The 17,864-nt window shown below is 43.6% G+C and overlaps 1 protein-coding gene across 3 annotated transcripts in view; it reads left to right on the forward strand.

Moving 5' to 3' along the window:
• GRAP (GRB2 related adaptor protein) overlaps positions 1-17,864 on the forward strand; it is a 134,285-nt gene that overhangs the window by 109,744 nt on the left and 6,677 nt on the right. The gene's annotated exons all lie outside the window — the stretch shown is intronic.

Below are 17,864 nucleotides of genomic sequence, written 5' to 3' on the forward strand. Positions count from 1 at the left end.
AAAAGAAAATCAAACAAAGTAAAGTAAAACATAGCTATTACTTTAGCCACTCATGATTTAGATTTGAATCTTTTCCTGTCAATAGTGTTCCATCAACTCCTGTAGCACATGGAGGGAATGTATCACAGCCAGAAAAGAAACAAATCAAACACATAACAATAACATAACATACCAGTCAGAATGATATTGGTTATACCATAAAAATTACAGAACCGGTCCTGAGTCCTGGGGATAGGAGCCATATATAGTTAGAGAGTTTTTGGCAGAAAATAAAAAAATAGCACGAATTTGACCAAGGGGCCCAATACTGTGAAGTCACATCATATTTCCCCATAGCTGATGAGAAAAGGACCTCATAGGTGCTGTGGGTATGGGTTTTTCAGATTACCTCTGTTATTTCTGGGGCTTTTGCTTCTTTCCAGTGCCTGAGTATGGTTAAGTGTGCTGCTAATAGTATATGAGAAATTATAATTCTATGGGATAAGGGAATAGAACTTAATTCTAAGGATAATATATTGCCATTCCCTGGTTTCCTGGTTTAGTCCTACAATTTTAGATATAATTCTCCCTACCTGGGTCCATAATAGGCAGAGTCTTGGACAGGACCACAAGATATGAATTAAGGTGCCAGATGAACCACAGAGTCTCCAGAATTCCGGAGAGGTATGGGGATAAATTTTAGATACAGTACGGAGTTAAATACCATTGCAGTAATATTTTCTAATGTAATTCCCAAAGGTTGGCATTCTTAGTAGAGGTGTGAATTCTGATCCCCTGTTCAATAAGGATACCGCTCACAAACGACTTTTCCATTCCATTTGCATTCCATACAACAAATGAATCGGTAACCAATTTATGATTATTCTCCAAAAATTTGAGTTGTTATCCAATTTTAGACTTGGTCAGAGCATCCTGGAAAAGTCAGGGACTGGATTGCCATATATATATGGATTTGTGTGTGGAAGAGTCCCCTGCTACTAACTTCACTGAGGCATGATCCGACCAAGTAATCTTATTAATCAAAGAAGATTTGCTTATAAACAATAACCATTTATCTACCAAGAACAAATCAATTCTACTGTATGATCTATGGCTGTTAGAGGAAAAACGAATAGTCCCGTTCATTGGTGTTGACACCTTCAAGCGTCATCTAATTTGAGTCGAGAGATGGGTCAGGAGTCACGTTGAAGTCCCCACATAACATTAGCATTCCCTGCTGTAGTGTGCAGATTGTTTTCATAACCTTGTCTATGAAGCCGATTTGTCGATTATTGGTGGCATAGATATTCACCAGAGTGTATGTAGTGGAATTAATATCTTAAACAAGGATTATAGATCAACCTTAAGTATTCATCAGTACTTGGTGGAGCTTGAAAGCTAATGAGTCTCTTATTGCCACCAACACTCCCTTCCTTCTTTTTTGTATCCGCATTGGCTGTATATATGTAGGGAAACTTAGGGTGAGTGCATTTAGGAGGGGCATGGTTGTGAAAATGCATCTCTTGGACACAGAGGATGTCGCATTTTTGCTGAAGGGCCTCTTTCCAAAGGGATCTGCGTTTATCAGGATGATTGAGACCTTTAGAGTTGATGGTCAGAAAGTTTACTGCCATGGAAGGAGGAGTGGGTAGAGTTGAGTGGTGCATGATGCAAGGTTTTCACTTATGTTTATTGGCATCTCAAACCATAGAGGCAAGAAGGGTGTATTCTTACGAGGGTCCGGTCTCCATGCGTTTGTCTCTCTCCTACCCCTAGGTATATAGGGAGAGAGAAAAACACTTCTGACTGTAGAAACAAAAAAAGTAAAGTTTACACAAACAGTACCATTGGTTTACAATGGCAAGTAGCCAAACAACGAAAAATAGTGGTTGGGTGTGTTACATAGCCACTCAAAAATGTAGGGGGGATAAAAAGGAAGAAAGTTTGGACCAGAGGAGATCCTCCTGTACGGGAACTTGAGTAGGAAAACATTACCCGTAAACAGGTTATGTATGAGAATGACCATTCTTGGTGGTCACTGTGCGCCATTAAGGGTCAACTCTAGTATGGTTACCACTTTGTTGGGTTTGTGTCTGGGATTCAGGAACAATACCCCATGCAGTTAAGAGGGCCATGCCTTTATCGGCTGAATCCACCACATGTTCTGCTCTGTCTTTGGTTACAATGAGTTTTGTCGGGAATCCCCATTTATAACTGAGCTTATGGTACCTGAGTACTTTTGTGATGTTGTTCAGGTTTCTGCGCTTTTGGAGCATATATTGGGACAAGTCAGCATAGAACTGAAGGGAAGAGCAGAGATTTTATCCCTATTTCTGGATACAGTCATTAGATGTTCCTTAACAAGATAGAAATGCATTCTCAGTATGACACCTCTAGGTATGAGTGATATACTTGCGTAGGTCCTGCTGCTGGACAGATTCAGGGACTCCACTAATCTTTACATTATTGCTTCTAGATCTGTCTTCTATGTCTGCCAATTTAGCCTTGACCACATCCATATCATCCTCTTTATTGTCATTAGCATCTAGCAGATCATTAATTGTTGCTGCATATTCCCCCATCTTGGTCTCTATGTGTATGAATGACTTTAGCTCCATGCTGAACTTTTGTATAAATGAGATCATGTCAGATTGAAGAGAGCTTTGCAAAGAGACTAACATATTCTTAAGAACAGTGTGCAAGACAGGCTGCTCGTTTGTGGGGAAAATATCTATAGAGTCTGGCAGCTCCCTAGTGTCATCCCCAGAGTCGTGGAGAGCGCTCACCTTATGTTCTTCATCCAAGGCATCCATCCAGAATCTTGCCTTTTGTGGGCTCCCTGATGTTGGTGTAGCTGGTGAGGATTGTTGGCTTTTAGGTGGGCTGCTTCTTTTTTGAGTTGTGCCCCACTGTGTGGATTGCTGTGCAGAGCAAGAGACTGAGGTAGAGGATGATCCAGTACCATTTTGTTTAGGCCCTGGGTTAAAGAACGACGTTTGCTTCTGAGTGCGGGCGCCCTCCTTCCTGTGCCTAGTCATGGGTACTCGATATTCCCTGGGTGCTGTAGGGCTAGAACGCTGCTGTGGGGTGTTGTATAGATGCCCTGATGGGTCAATGTGAGCCACTGTGTTCCCCCCTGGTACCGGAGCTCCGCGATCAGATGTCTGACACTGTCTCTGGCTAGCTCCTCCCCCTCTGTTTTTTAATGGACAAAGTGAGTGATCAGTACACTCCTGTGTCCATTGATATCTGTTTAGACCCCTGATATTTCACCAAAGCTCCAACAGTGTTGTAAAAAAAGAAAAAGAAAACAAAATAATTTTAGAAATATAAATAAATATATATATATATATATATATATATTTAATTGTGGAAAAAAAATCTTAAAAATTGTAAAAAATAATAAAAAAAATAAGGATTCATTCTCACAGGTTCTCTGACCCATACAATGTTAATGAGCACACAGCTCCAGCTACATAAAAAAAAAACACTAATTCACACTGCACAGACCACATCACCCATGTGAATGAGCCCCAAGACCTCATTTGCACACAGAACTTTGTTTATTACCTCAATTGTTTTATCCTTTAGATTGAGCAGGAATTTTGTAAGTTATGCTATGTTTGTGTCTGCTAATAATGATTTTAGAGTATTTTTTGTGAAAATATCATTGTGATATTTTCGGGGAGGGGGGGCCCTGTCAGTTAAGCTGTACGGGGCCCTGTAATTTCTAACAGCAGCCTTGACTTGAGCTAATGTTTGCCAAACCTGCCTTGAACCAAATCCAGTTCCATTCGGCTCATCCGTAGTCTTGGGGACCATTGTCATCTGGGACAGAAAGATCCAAAAGGGATGGGGGGATCTTTTATTACGAACATCTGTTCCCGGTGACAACTGTCAAGAGGGTATTTCCCTTCTTGTTGGGATTACTTCTCACTTCTTGTTGTGTTTCTGAGACAGAAAGTGAAAAAATGTTCCCTGATTGGACAGCAAAAAACAAAAACCCATGACAAGGGCTTTTGCTGGTTGTATGCCCGCAAAAAAAACAACCTGTAAGGCAAAGACATAATGAGTTAGTATGCACTGCATACTAACTCATTATGAAATACTTACCTTAGAACTAAGTGCCGGCATCACCTCCCGGTCACAGCTGAGGAAGCTGACATGTTCCCTCTGCATTTCTTCCCGGTTCGCAGCATCCGCCGGACCTTCAGAGCGAATGCGCCCCTGAGGTCAGGGGCTGCATGCAAGGTGAATATCTCCTAAACCGTACAGGTTTAGGAGATATTAATTTTACCTACAGGTAAGCCTTATTATAGCCTTACCTGTAGGTAAAAATGTGAAAGCCGGGTATACCACTGCTTTAAGTGTTATTTAAGTGTTATTAAACCCAGTTATATTATGTTTGTTTTCACATAGTCACACCTACATTTTCCTCTGACCCTGCAATATTTTTAGGAACTGTCTCTTCCTTGCAGCAAATTATTAATATGATTTTTTTAATTGTGCCCTTGCTGGTGTCTGTTTCTGCTTCTGTCACTAGCCAGATCTCTATGGAACCTATGCAGTGCGAGGGCTCATTGTTCCTTCCCCGCACTACAGGCTGCGCTGTGCTCCCATTCACACAATCACCCTGCATTTTTTTTTTTCTTTAACAAACACCTTTTTTTTTTAAGTAGAAACTCTATTGTGAATACACATTAGCATTGTCTGCAGGACATCATGGGACATGTAGTTCTGCTGTTGGCTAAGTGTGCATGCTCCCCGACTGATAGCTGGGGTAAGCTGCACACAGGAACCTGAGACTGTGGCTTCAATAACGTATGAGTGCTTTATTTATTTATTTTTATTTTTATTTTTTTTAAGACAAAAATATTACCGTATGCTGAATCCATTTAAAAAGATTTATTGAAGAAAAACAGTTTTTAGCAAAAACAACTCCAGCCAAAACTCCTACGCATGCACACGGCAGCTTATTGATCCCAAGACCCGGCAGATTCCAGAACTGCATATACTGAGCTGGGCGGGATTTTCTATTTAAAAAATGTTGTGCAAATATTTCAAGCAATCGTACTGCCGTTACGTATAATCCCTGTATCATGTCTAATATGTATGTTTCCTGTGATCATCAGCTCCATCTAGTGCCCATAATGTGGTATTTTCCTGAAATACGGCAATCAGGCAAATACGGTATATGGTAATTAGATGTACTGAACAACCATGGTAAATACACATTAGACACAATACAGAGATTATTTGTGACAGCTGTGAGAACACTCGAGACACTTGCACAGCTAAAATGTCTCTTCTGCAGCAGAAAGTCTGACTGGTCGCAGATTTTTCGTTCCGCTTTAAGTAATATTGCATGGAAAGGCACAGCAGCATTGTCCCGTATTATATTCCTGTGATCAGAGGTTAGGTTAGGTTATGTTGGTGTTTATGGCTGATGTATCAGTGAAATTTCTCATGCCCTTACTATTCAATTACACATTATAAACAAGAGCATTGGGATAAGAGTCGTCATTTAAAACTTTTCGCTCTGTTTGTGTTCCAAGCATTTACAAGCAGAACTGGGCGCACAACTCCAAATAAAATCCTTGCGGCACTGTGTCATTATTTTGGTATTAACGCTCATCCAATCACACACCGCCTTTGCCTTTTTACAGATGGCAAACCCTAAGCATATAACGCTGTAAAGATTTACCCAGAAAAAAATAATAATAATTACTGACATGCTTCAGGCCTTTGGACCTGCCCAGCTTGTACATAGACTGAACATCAAGGTCACCAGAGAAAATCACATTCATAGGTGTCACGGTGTGTTTACATCGGAGGGGCCAAGAGGCATTCCTGAGATAAGTCTGTTTACTGGCAGCCGTGTGGTGTGTGGGTGTTCCTCTTGGTGTATAGGTTGAATCCATTTTTTTAGAAATAGTTTGATGATGAAAACGGGTCTCCTGATTTTAAGCATTGCTTATGATTTTTGGGCTGTTATAGATCGACAGGCGATCGGCACTATAAATGCTTGATTTCACACGAGGAATATTCCCAGCCCGTTTTAAAGATTCTGAACTAATCATTCATACGAGAAAAATGGGTGAGACTTTAAATGAGACACATAAAGAATTTGACTCCAGAGAAGAGAACTTAACTCTCACTATTCATTTATTTTTTTACGGACTCTGGGGGTACGCACCATCAATCTATATACTTGGAGGTATATATTCCATGGGATTATTTGGTGCACGTCTGCACTGCTTGCGGGTCCCTTACCTCAGCTCCAGGGACAGACTATCCCACGGGTCCCTAGTTCGACTATATCACATGTTTTGCTTTTTAGCTTCATGTGAGTTATTAGGATTGGATACTCCTTTTCCTTCTATGACATATTTTTATATACATATTATCTCAGCGTTACATTAACAGATTGTATGGTATCTATGTCTTTTTTAGACATGTTGACGCATTTGTTGCCCTGAAGAGTGGTCTACACCACTAAATGCATTGGGCATACTTAGGATGCAGGCGTGACTCCCACACATTATGGCTGTTATATTTTTACAGTTTGACCTGTTACCACCAGTTTAATCTTTTGACAGTAAATGTATTTTTACATTTATTCCAATGGTCTCTTTTATGCGTCATTTAAGGTCCCAAACATTTTCCTTTGTAACAGAACTGATCATTCACTCTTCTATGGAGAAGGAGCAGTTCTTGGTCTATTGGATAAAGTATGAAACACATTTTTTGTGTAGTCAATGCTAATGCACCAACCAAGGTCAAAAATGAAAGGAGGCGAGATAATACATGAGAAAAACCATTACTCCCGTGTGATTTTAATGACGTCATAAAGAACAAATTACTTTATGTAAAATAAACATTTTATTTATAATGGAGTTATTTTGATTTGGAACTCCTGTTTGGGGCTGATATTTACATGTGGGGCTGGTCTATATTGTACACGCTTGCTTGATAATGAACATATGGTTATTCATGCAAAAATCACAGCCGAGTTGGAATTGATCAGGTATGATTGTTCAGCATGGATGACTGCTACCGCAGGTGGTTGTTCTCTCTGGCTGCAGTCCCTTGGGAGCTCAGTGGGTGGGCGCAGTAGACATCATTCTGTGATTATAGGCCTGGGGCAACAGCATCTGGTTAAAAGGCTATTGGTGATATACTAAAGAAATACCTTCCTTTCCCCAATGAAGATTGCATAAACCTATTGAAATGCATTGGCACCTTCCCGGCAGGGTGGACTGTTCAAAGCAATACAGAAATGATATGCACACGTGTGACCCTGCCAGAGGGGATAAGGTATTGCTGAGTATTGTATATATCACCATATGGATGTACCAGGACATTTGTCATTTTAGAAAGTAATTTTTTCATATTTTGTATAAACAAAAACATGTTTAAATAAAGTAAATAAATTATGTTCTTGATGGTTGCATTAAGGTCCTATGGGAGTAATGTTTTTTTCCGGATGTAATACTGGGGATGTGGTAGCACAGTACTCTTTGTAGATCTATTTGTCTCATTGTGTAGGAGGAGAGATAGTAATCTACCTTGGCCGGTCCTGAGATCCTAAGGCCTTAGGATTCCACATCTCACAGTACAATGACTTGAGGTAGCTCTCAGACCAACGTGCCTCTAGGTGAAATTTCTTGTAAGATATATAAAATAAAGATCGCAACTAAAGTTCAAGTAAAAAAGTCAGCCCCTTCCTTATTGTCCCTTGCCTCCTCAGTGGCGATATACACCAAGTCTGGCCTCATCCATTTAATCAGAATTAAAATGGAAACGTGGGGACCGTACTAAGTCTTTTAAGTGGCCTTTGCACTAAAAAGCAAGGTGCACTTATCACAGGATCAATATAAAAGCATCTCATTAAAGTGAAAAGAAAAAAAAACCTGCAGGTAAAAAGGTTAGAAAACATACCATACCTACAGCAGAGAGTGATGTCATGGTCCTTCCATCGACATCCCGGGGAATGCCTAATATCCCAAATCACAAGAGGAGATCCTCTAGGACAGTGCAGGATTGTCTTCTCACAAGATTTGAGATCCTTGGTGCTCCCATGATCTCATCAGAAGGTATTGTGATGTCACCTTCACGTAAACACTGTGGGCAAAGCCAGGAGAAATGTAAGTATGATATGTTTGGTAACTTTATTTCCCAGTGTTTTTTTTTCTTTTTTTTCTTTACTTCAATGCAGCAGTTTAATATTTTGTTAGGGTCCCTGATGTATTAAGCAGACCTTGCTTTTTAATGCATGGTCAAATTTTGAAAGTTGTTTTTTATGGGAGCTTGTTAGCTATGCCATTGTATTTTGAGAATGAGAGTTGAAGAGTGAGGCTCAGAATGGGAAATGTAAAATGTATGTGTAAAAAATTACTTGAAGGGGCAAGCAAATCCATAAATTTGGTTTGTATGCAGGATTCATTAAAATGTCTGTACATTTCATACTGTAGACCACTGGACTCCATAAAATGTGCTGTGCATTACATAATCTGGACCACTTGACTGTACAACATGCTGTATGTTACACAGAATGGAACAATGTACTCTGTAGAACAGTGCATTACATAATCTGGGCCCCTGCACAAAGTACATTAATATTTACAGTGGTGTGAAAAAGTGTTTGCCCCCTTCCTCATTTCCTGTTCCTTTGCATGTTTGTCACACTTAAGTGTTTCGGAACATCAAACCAATTTAAACAATAGTCAAGGACAACACAAGTAAACACAAAATGCAATTTGTAAATGAAGGTGTTTATTATTAAAGGTGAAAAAAAATCCAAACCATCATGGCCCTGTGTGAAAAAGTGATTGCCCCCCTAAACCTAATAACTGGTTGGGCCACCCTTAGCAGCAACAACTGCAACCAAGCGTTTGCGATAACGTGCAATGAGGCTTTTACAGTGTCCTGGAGGAATTTTGGCCCACTCATCTTTGCAGAATTGTCCTAATTCAGTTACATTAGAGGGTTTTCGAGCATGAACGGCCTTTTTAAGGTCATACCACAACATCTCAATAGGATTCAGGTCAGGACTTTGGCTAGGCCACTCCAAAGTCTTCATTTTGTTTTTCTTCAGCCATTCGGTGGTGGACTTGCTGGTGTGTTTAGGATCATTGTCCTGCTGCAGAACCCAAGTTCCTTTCAGCTTGAGTACATGAACAGATGGTCGGACATTCTCCTTCAGGATCTCTTGGTAGACAGCAGAATTCATAGTTCCTTTTATCACGGCAAGTCTTCCAGGTCCTGAAGCAGCAAAACAGCCCCAGACCATCACACTACCACCACCATATTTTACTGTTGGTATAATGTTCTTTTTATGAAATGCAGTGTTCCTTCTACGCCAGATATACTTGGACACACACCGTCCAAAGAGTTCCACTTTTGTCTCATCGGTTCACAGAATGTTGTCCCAAAAGTCTTGGGGATCATCAAGATGTGTTGTGGAGAAATTGAGACGAGCTTTGATGTTCTTTTTGCTCAGCAGTGGTTTTCTCCTTGGAACTCTGCCATGCAGGCCATTTTTGCCCAGTCTTTTCCTGATGGTAAAGGCATGAACGCTGACCTTAACTGAGGCAAGTGAGGCCTGCAGTTCCTTGGACGTTGTTGTGGGGTCTTTTGGGACCTCTTGGATGAGTCGTCGCTGCGCTCTTGGGGTAATTTTGGGCGGCCGGCCACTCCTGGGAAGGTTCACCACTGTTCCATGTCTTCGCCATTTGTGGATAATGGCTCTCACTGTGGTTCGCTGGATTCCCAAAGCTTTGGAAATGGCTTTATAACCCTTTCCAGACTGATAGATCTCAATTACTTTCTTTCTCAATTGTTCCTGAATTTCTTTGGGTCTCGGCATGATGTGTAGCTTTTAAGGATCTTCTGGTGGACCTTACTGTGTCAAGCAGCTCCTATTTAAGTGATGCCTTGATTGTGAACAGGTGTGGCAATAATCAGGCCTGGGTGTGGCTAGAGAAATTGAACTCAGGTGTGGACAACCACAGTTATAGTATGTTTTAACAAGGGGGGCAATCACTTTTTCACACAGGGCCATGATGGTTTGGATTTTTTTTCACCTTTAATAATAAACACCTTAATTTACAAATTGCATTTTGTGTTTACTTGTGTTGTCCTTGACTATTGTTTAAATTGGTTTGATGTTCCGAAACACTTAAGTGTGACAAACATGCAAAGGAACAGGAAATGAGCAAGGGGGCAAACACTTTTTCACACCACTGTATGTTACATACTCGGGACCACTACACTCTGTACATCATGTTTTATTTTTAGTTTACATAGTGTGGACTCCTGTGCTCTGTAAGACTCCTTTGTTCTATATTATGTGCTGTATATTTGATATATTTGGTGAACCCAGAAGGGGCTACCACCCTGGGTTCTGCAGCAGGAGGAGTTGCACACTTTGATCTTTGATCTAGGACGGGGTGGTCAACTCTTTTTCGAGAGGGTCAATTCTGAAGGACTGGACAGTAGTCTCTAGTGCAGCTCAGGGTGTCCACTGAAAAAGAAAAGAGGGAGGCAGGGGAGCCCTTATAGTGTAGTTAACTGCTTCAACCTTTCAAATGCACGGGTGAAGAAAACCTGTCTCCATTCAGGATGAAAGTGGTCACTCTCCATGCCACAGGGGTCCCCACCCTGGGTCTTTTTTCGAGTGGGTGTGTGGATTCAGTAATTAAAAAAAAAAGTCGATAAAATAAGCCATTGGTGGTCCGATCTGAAGAGGCACCCGTTGTTGGTTGTCCAAGACAAGGTTGTAGACAGCTGGTTTATTAAACATCGAATTACTTTATTTCACCCATGGCCGCCTCTGCCGATCGGACCACCGACGGGTTATTTTTACAGACTATGGATGCCTCAGGCAGTAAATAACCTTGGCATTGGGCGGACCTCTTCAATGTGCTGTACTAGACACCATATATCTCAGACTGCTGTGAGGAGATCAGTAATGGTCTGTTCTTTCAAATTTCAACAAGTGGGAAGAGCAAGAAGTGGGTAACTCATGTGACTGAGGTGCAGGGCTTTCCCATGAAGGCGAGGTCTCAATACAATGCCTACATCATTTTCTAGTTTATTATCAGAGGAGTATAAGGGGAACTAGATTGGGTTTCACTTCTGCTACCAGCTAGCAGAGCTCATGGGACCTCTGAGGTGGTGGATGCAGGTGGGGACAGCCATGCATGGAAGGTGCATTCATTCTATATTCATTCTGTCTAAAGGCGTTTGTTCTATTTTTTTTTCACTTCACTTTTTGAACAAATAAAAAATATTGATGTGTGAGGTTTTTATAAGGGAAGTATAACAGCACCGATTTTTTTCCATTTTGTTTTGTTTTCTTTGATGATTATAAACTAATAGCTATCCATTGTAACAGATGGTACATTATAGTGCTCCCTATTTAGTATTACATGAGAACAGCTTCTGTCTTGTACATCTTTGGATGTCATTTTGTTACTTTTTACTTGACTTCTTTCTACTGACCATACATAAATCTCCATAGATAGAAGCACAGGCTGCACAACAGCTTGTCTAAGTCCTGAACAGGATTATTTTTCTGAGTCGTTCACACTTCCCCTAGACTCTGCACCCAACCAACGCATTTCACCTTAGGGCTCATTCACATGGATTGCCATTACCGCCCCCCGTCAACCCACATAAAGAAGGGCACATACCACAACCCTGATGCTTTGCAGCCACAGAAAACATGACCAGTTTAAGTGTTAGGTGCCACACCACAACCACCCTGCAGCCATGTGCAATGCCAACTGTTGCGCCAAGGTGGTTCAGACTTTTTAGACATATCACCTCCTCAGCACGTGTCAAATGCCCTTTGAAAGGGGATCCCCCTTGAGACTGCTTTTCACAGGGATCAATATTTAAAATGGCACCTGCTCACCTGTAACTTGCAAATGATAGAGCTGCCTTCATTATAGTGAAAGCTGCGTACAGCCTGCCATTCAAGTGAATGGCTGTACGCAACGGTAACGCTGATGGTTCTTTGCATTGGCCTTTACATGCACATCCCACTTATTTTCTGGACACAAAACCTCTGCGTTTACAAAAACACGGCCACATACAGCCATTCAAAGCCATGTGTGCATGAACCCTCAATCCAGAGATCCTCTTTGTGTTATGACTATTTGATATATGTACTCTATATTAAAGTTTCAGGATAATGAAGAGAGATTTTTATCAGGAGGCGGGCGTGTTCAGTAGGCTTGGCTTCATCACAGGCCATTTTGTAAAGTCAATCACCTCATCGCTGGCAAGCTTTCAAGTCTTTAATGTATATTTTATTTCACCGACAGTTTCATTACAGTGATGCTAAAAAATGCCAGGCACCCGCCCAGCCTAGAGGTGCTGAGTCTGCGTATGTAATTGCAATAGGACATGTGATTGAGATTGATGAGTGTCAGGGTTGTCATTGTGCTGTCTGGTTAAAGAACCAGCCCACACACATGAGACAGAAGCAATGGCAGGCCTCATTATTCAAAATGTCTGGTGAGCCGGCTGCATTGCTGCCCAGCAATCAATCAGTGCCTGTCTGTTCTTCTACACGCCCCCTGCATTGTTTATTGGAGCGCAGTAGATGGGACTATATAAGGGGCGCATGGGACTGATGGATATCTAGATGGCTGCCCTCTCACAGCAGTACAGACCTCAAGTGTGCTGCCCTGGAGGTTTATATAGGGATCAGAAAAAAAAAACACACTACAAATACTTTTGCTTCTATGTAGCCAGGCACCAAACAAAAAAAAAGAAAGGTACAATTGGGCTGAACGCCAGCTGAACGTCAGCTTAAAATATTGGTTAATGGATCGGTAACTTTCTGTGGTCCGACCATGCCCCCATCTACCTGACTCTGGTCCGCCCCCCTGCTACCCGCCGGGGAGCGAGCTGGAGACTTAACGACAATCTGCTGCGGGACTCCGTGTGTATGGCGGATGTCTCTAAAGCCATTAAAGATTTTATAGGTGACCATTCCGCTGACACTACCTCCCCTATGAACCAATGGGACACACTCAAATGTGTGCTCCGGGGTACCCTTATACAACACGGTTCTCGCCTTAAAAAGGCCCGAGCCCATGACATACGCAGACTCCTTACTACCATTGCGAACCTCGAACCCCTTCACAAAAAGGATCTGGATCCTGCTGTTTTTGTTCAGCTTTCTAACGCCCGCAGGGACCTACTCCAGCTCCTAGACGCGCACTCCCTGATTGCCAGGGATAAAGCGCGGAACCATTTCTACTCACTGGCAAATAAATGTGGTAAACACCTGGCTAGGGTTATCCATCCTAGACCCCCGCGACATTCTATCCCCTTCATCGTTCAATCGGACCATACAAAAACATTTAACACCTCTGGGATATCTGCATCCTTCAGGCAATACTACTCACAGCTTTATAACCTTCCGCATGCAACCCCTCCAGATAGGTCCCCCCCATCTTATGACCCCAAGCAAGCTTATTTTTTGGAGACCGCCCTACCTACTATTGACAATGTGGACGCGACGGCCTTGGATGAGCCCCTAATTACCTCTGAATTTTTACAGGCTATCAAAGCCCTTAAAGTGGGAAAATGTCCGGGCCCTGACGGCTTTACACCCCGGTTTTACAAAACTTTTGCCCCCCAACTTGCACCCCTTCTGACAAAAGCCTTTAATTCCGTAGACAGCTCTAACCTCCCTTCCAGGGACTCTTTATCTGCTAACATCTCTATTATCCCTAAACCGGGCAAGGACCCATCCCAATGCAGTAGCTATCGGCCCATCTCCCTGCTCAACATAGATATTAAGCTATTCGCAAAAGTTCTAGCTACCCGTCTGTCCCCTCTACTGCCTAAAATTATTCATAATGATCAAGTGGGGTTTGTCCCTGGCAGGGAGGCGAGGGACAACACCACCAAGACGATACATCTTATTTCCCTGATCCAGCTTAAAAACCTAAGAGCTTGCCTCTTATCTTTCGACGCTGAAAAGGCCTTCGATAGGGTCAGTTGGAGGTTTCTACAGCTGTCTCTAGAACAACTTGGCCTCGGAGCTCCCTTCATCTCTAAAGTTATGTCCCTATATTCACGACCCTCAGCTGCGGTCCTGGTCAACGGAACCACATCAGCCCCCTTTGATATTGCAAACGGCACCCGACAGGGCTGCCCCATGTCCCCCCTCCTCTTTGTCATCATCATTGAACATTTGGCCTGTGCCATACGACAAAACCCCTCCATCCTCGGTATTCAAACTCCGTCTGCACATCACAAACTCTCCCTGTATGCTGATGACCTCCTTGTGTATATTCAGAATCCACACATCTCCCTACCATCCCTACTCAGAGAATTTCAACGTTTTGGTATCCATAGTAACTTTAAGATCAACATCTCTAAGACAGAAGCCCTCAACATATCCCTCACCCCCTCCACGCTGTCCCTTCTAAAGTCCAACTTTTCATTTAAATGGCAGACCAAGGGGATCTCTTACCTGGGGGTCATTATACCCTCCAACCTAGCTGATTTGTTTTCCCTGAATTATATTCCCCTGCTTAACCGTATACGGAAGGACCTTGAGGAGTGGGGGGGGGGGGGGGTCTCCTTTGCCCTGGTTTGGAAGGATTAATATCCTAAAGATGGACACTCTACCCAAGTTCCTGTATTTATTTCAAACGATCCCCATCCACGTCCCCAAATCATTTTTTATCTCCCTACGCTCGCTAGCTATCAGATTCATGTGGAACAGGGGCCTCCCCAGAGTTAAATTTAAACTGCTTACACTCCCGAAGACTATGGGAGGAACGGGCCTCCCTGACTTTGAGACCTACCATACAGCTGCTCATATGTCCCGCATCATAGAATGGTTCCCCCGTCCTCCTTGCAAGGCCTCAGTGTCCGTTGAACAAGACCTTTCTCCTGTAGATCTCCGAGCTCTTCTATGGGGATACAAACAAGACTACTCTCGTATGACCTCCTTATCCCCACTGACCTTGGCCTCCTTGAAGCTGTGGTATATGACAGGTCTAAACACCACCCTTTCCTCTGATCCGGGCCCCCTGATGTCCCTCTTTGACCATCCTGCCTTACCACAAAGTACGGGGGCAGGCTCCCTAGGACCCTTTAAGCGTACGGAGTGGCCGCAAGCTCGCACATTTGTGCATCCTTCTCAGGGGACCTCGGTCCCCGCGGCAGACTCCGGAGATTGGCTCACGGCCCTACATGTGTCCACGTTTACCAAACGCCTACACTCCTCCTCTCAAATACATCGCAAGCTTACCAACTTCGAGGAACTGTGCTCGCTCCCAGAAACTCCCAAACACCTACTATCCTCCTTATATAACCTACTGCAGACTTTAGCACATGATCAACTCCCACATTACACTAGGCTGTGGTCTGCGGATTTGGGTGAAGACATCTCTGTGCCGGAATGGCAAACCTCTTTTCATTTCACACATAAGTCTACCATCTCCTGCTACTCTCAAGAAAAGAACTACAAGCTATTGTCCAGATGGTACAGAGACCCTGCTACTTTACACAAAATCTTCCCGTCTACACCAGCCACCTGCTGGCGCTGTGAAGCTTCAGTCGGAACTTATATGCATGTCTGGTGGGACTGTGAGAGGATCCGCCCCTTCTGGACGCAGGTTTTTGAATGTTATAATCTCTTAGCTGATGTTCCGGTTCCTATCTCTCCGAAAATCGCATTACTCTCCATACTGTTCGGGTCTATTAAATCGCAGAGACAGAGATTGCTCCGCTTTTTTATGTCCTCTGCTAGACAACTGATACCTGCTTATTGGAAGACGACGAATACTCCCCCATTGTCACGGTGGGTATCGATTATGAATGACACCATGAGAATGGAGGAGATGTTGGCACTGGACAATGACACTTACACCAAATTTATATCTCAATGGTCGATCTGGCTCCGCTTCTCCTCCCCTGACGCTTTAAAGAACCAAATCTTGAACGCATAAGGACATTGTGGGCTCTCTCTTCCCTACGCCCCTTCCCCCTCCCCCCCCCCCCCTTACCTCCCCTCTCCTCTCCTCTTGCTATCTAGCTTTCCCCTCTACCACTTTGTTCCTCTTTATTTTGCTCCTCTCCTCCCTTTCCTCCTCTCTCTCTCTTTCTATCTTCTTTATGTTATTGATTAAATATTGTCTCATGTAGTAACCCATGAGTATTTTTCACTACTGTGGCCTCATGGATCGGAGAGCAGGCCGTCTTCCCTACTCTCCAAGCTTCCCATCTGGGACCGGCTGTGGCCGATAGTCATTCACCGGCCCCCCGTAAATGTACTCCTGTTACTGTTCCTGCTTGCATTTGCCTCATGATGGTTACTGTTTTATTGTTTTTACTTGAAATGTTTCAATAAAAATATTTTCAACACTAAAAATAAAAATCAGATTTTGAGCAAAATATCGGTTAATGGGATCATTCACCTTTTCACAAAAAATGAAGGGGAACTTACTCCCTACACTCTCCCCACACCCCCAGTCCCCACTGCACCTCCTTGATTATCTTCTGCTGCCCATGCAGCCAGTGTATAGGTTTAGACATCTGAAAAATGCAGTTCACAAAGCGGAGGCTGTTTAGCATCGTGGTGGTGAGTGGGCATTGGTTAACGCTGGCACGTGGCCTCGCTGACCAATGAGAATTGTTCTAAGTTGTCCCAGCATTCCAGAAGCATTCCAGAAGCAAAAAAGGTTGCAGAAGAGCACAGCTTCCAAATACCAATAACACTACACTACCATATAAATGATGTAGTGACATCATCGGTGAGCTATACATAGTCTGTGCAAAGAGCAGAGTTGTGGAATGGGCCCAGCAGGCCTACCCCCCCTGCAGGAAACTACGGGGGGGGGGCATAGACAAGACCAGTCACCACGCACCAGGACTGGGACAAGGGAGGGGCAGGGGGGTGCGGCTGCCCTGGGCGCAGGCATTATGTGATGTGGGGGGAATTCCTAATGCTGTAAGCTGACAGGAGTAAGGACAGTGGCTTCATTACTCCTGTCAGCTTAGTGCGGAAAGTGACAGGCCAAATCTTTAGTGGAAGAGAGACCCGGGAGTTGGCTGCGCTCTGCCGGCCCTCCAGCTCCACACTTGTGCCACTGTTTGCAGCATTCTTGGATTGGGACTGTCAGATCAGGACTGTGTAGGATTTGTTTACCCACCCCCATCTCCTCCCAGTTAAAAATGTGGGGAGGGTAGACAAACGCTGCACAATCCCCATCTGACAGGCAGTGGCATTGCTAGTGTGAGTCCCCAGTGCCACTATCCTATGCCTGTAAAAAGAATTGCGTGCTTGTGTTCCGTAGGCTCCTCCTCAACTGTGACGTGGCAAGATGAGGAGTAGCCTGGGTGGAAGGACAGCCACAGTCTGCTGCTGCTCTGCATCTGAGGTCTGTGCAGTCTGTGAGGAGAGTGTGCTGTGGGGGGGGGAATGACGATTACTGTTAGGTGGAGGCACCTGTGCTGGAAGAGGGGAGTTTGAGAGGTGACAGGGGTAAGATTTCTTCTAGGAGGAGAAATTTGGGGGGATTTGTGCTAGAAGAGGGGAAGGGGGAACTTGAGCTGGAGTGATTTGTGCTGGGAAGGGGAATTTGTGGGGGGATGGGGGTAAGATTTGTTCTAGGAGGGAAAATTAGGGGGGATTTGTTTTAGGAAGGGAAATATAGGTGGGATTTGTGCTGGGAGAGGGAATGGGGGAATATAATTTGTACTAGGAGGGGGGGTTGGGGTTGATATGCTCTAGGGGGAAGGGATTTGTTCTGGGAGGGGGAATTTGGGGGGCGGCAGGGGGTAAGACTTTTTTTAGGAGGAGAAATTTGGGGGGGGGGAGTATGTGCTAGGAGGTGTGGGGAGGTTTG

Source organism: Lithobates pipiens, unplaced genomic scaffold (assembly GCF_037356315.1).
Source record: "Lithobates pipiens isolate NorthernLeopardFrog02 unplaced genomic scaffold, aLitPip1_a1.2 Scaffold_22, whole genome shotgun sequence".
NCBI lineage: Eukaryota > Metazoa > Chordata > Amphibia > Anura > Ranidae > Lithobates > Lithobates pipiens.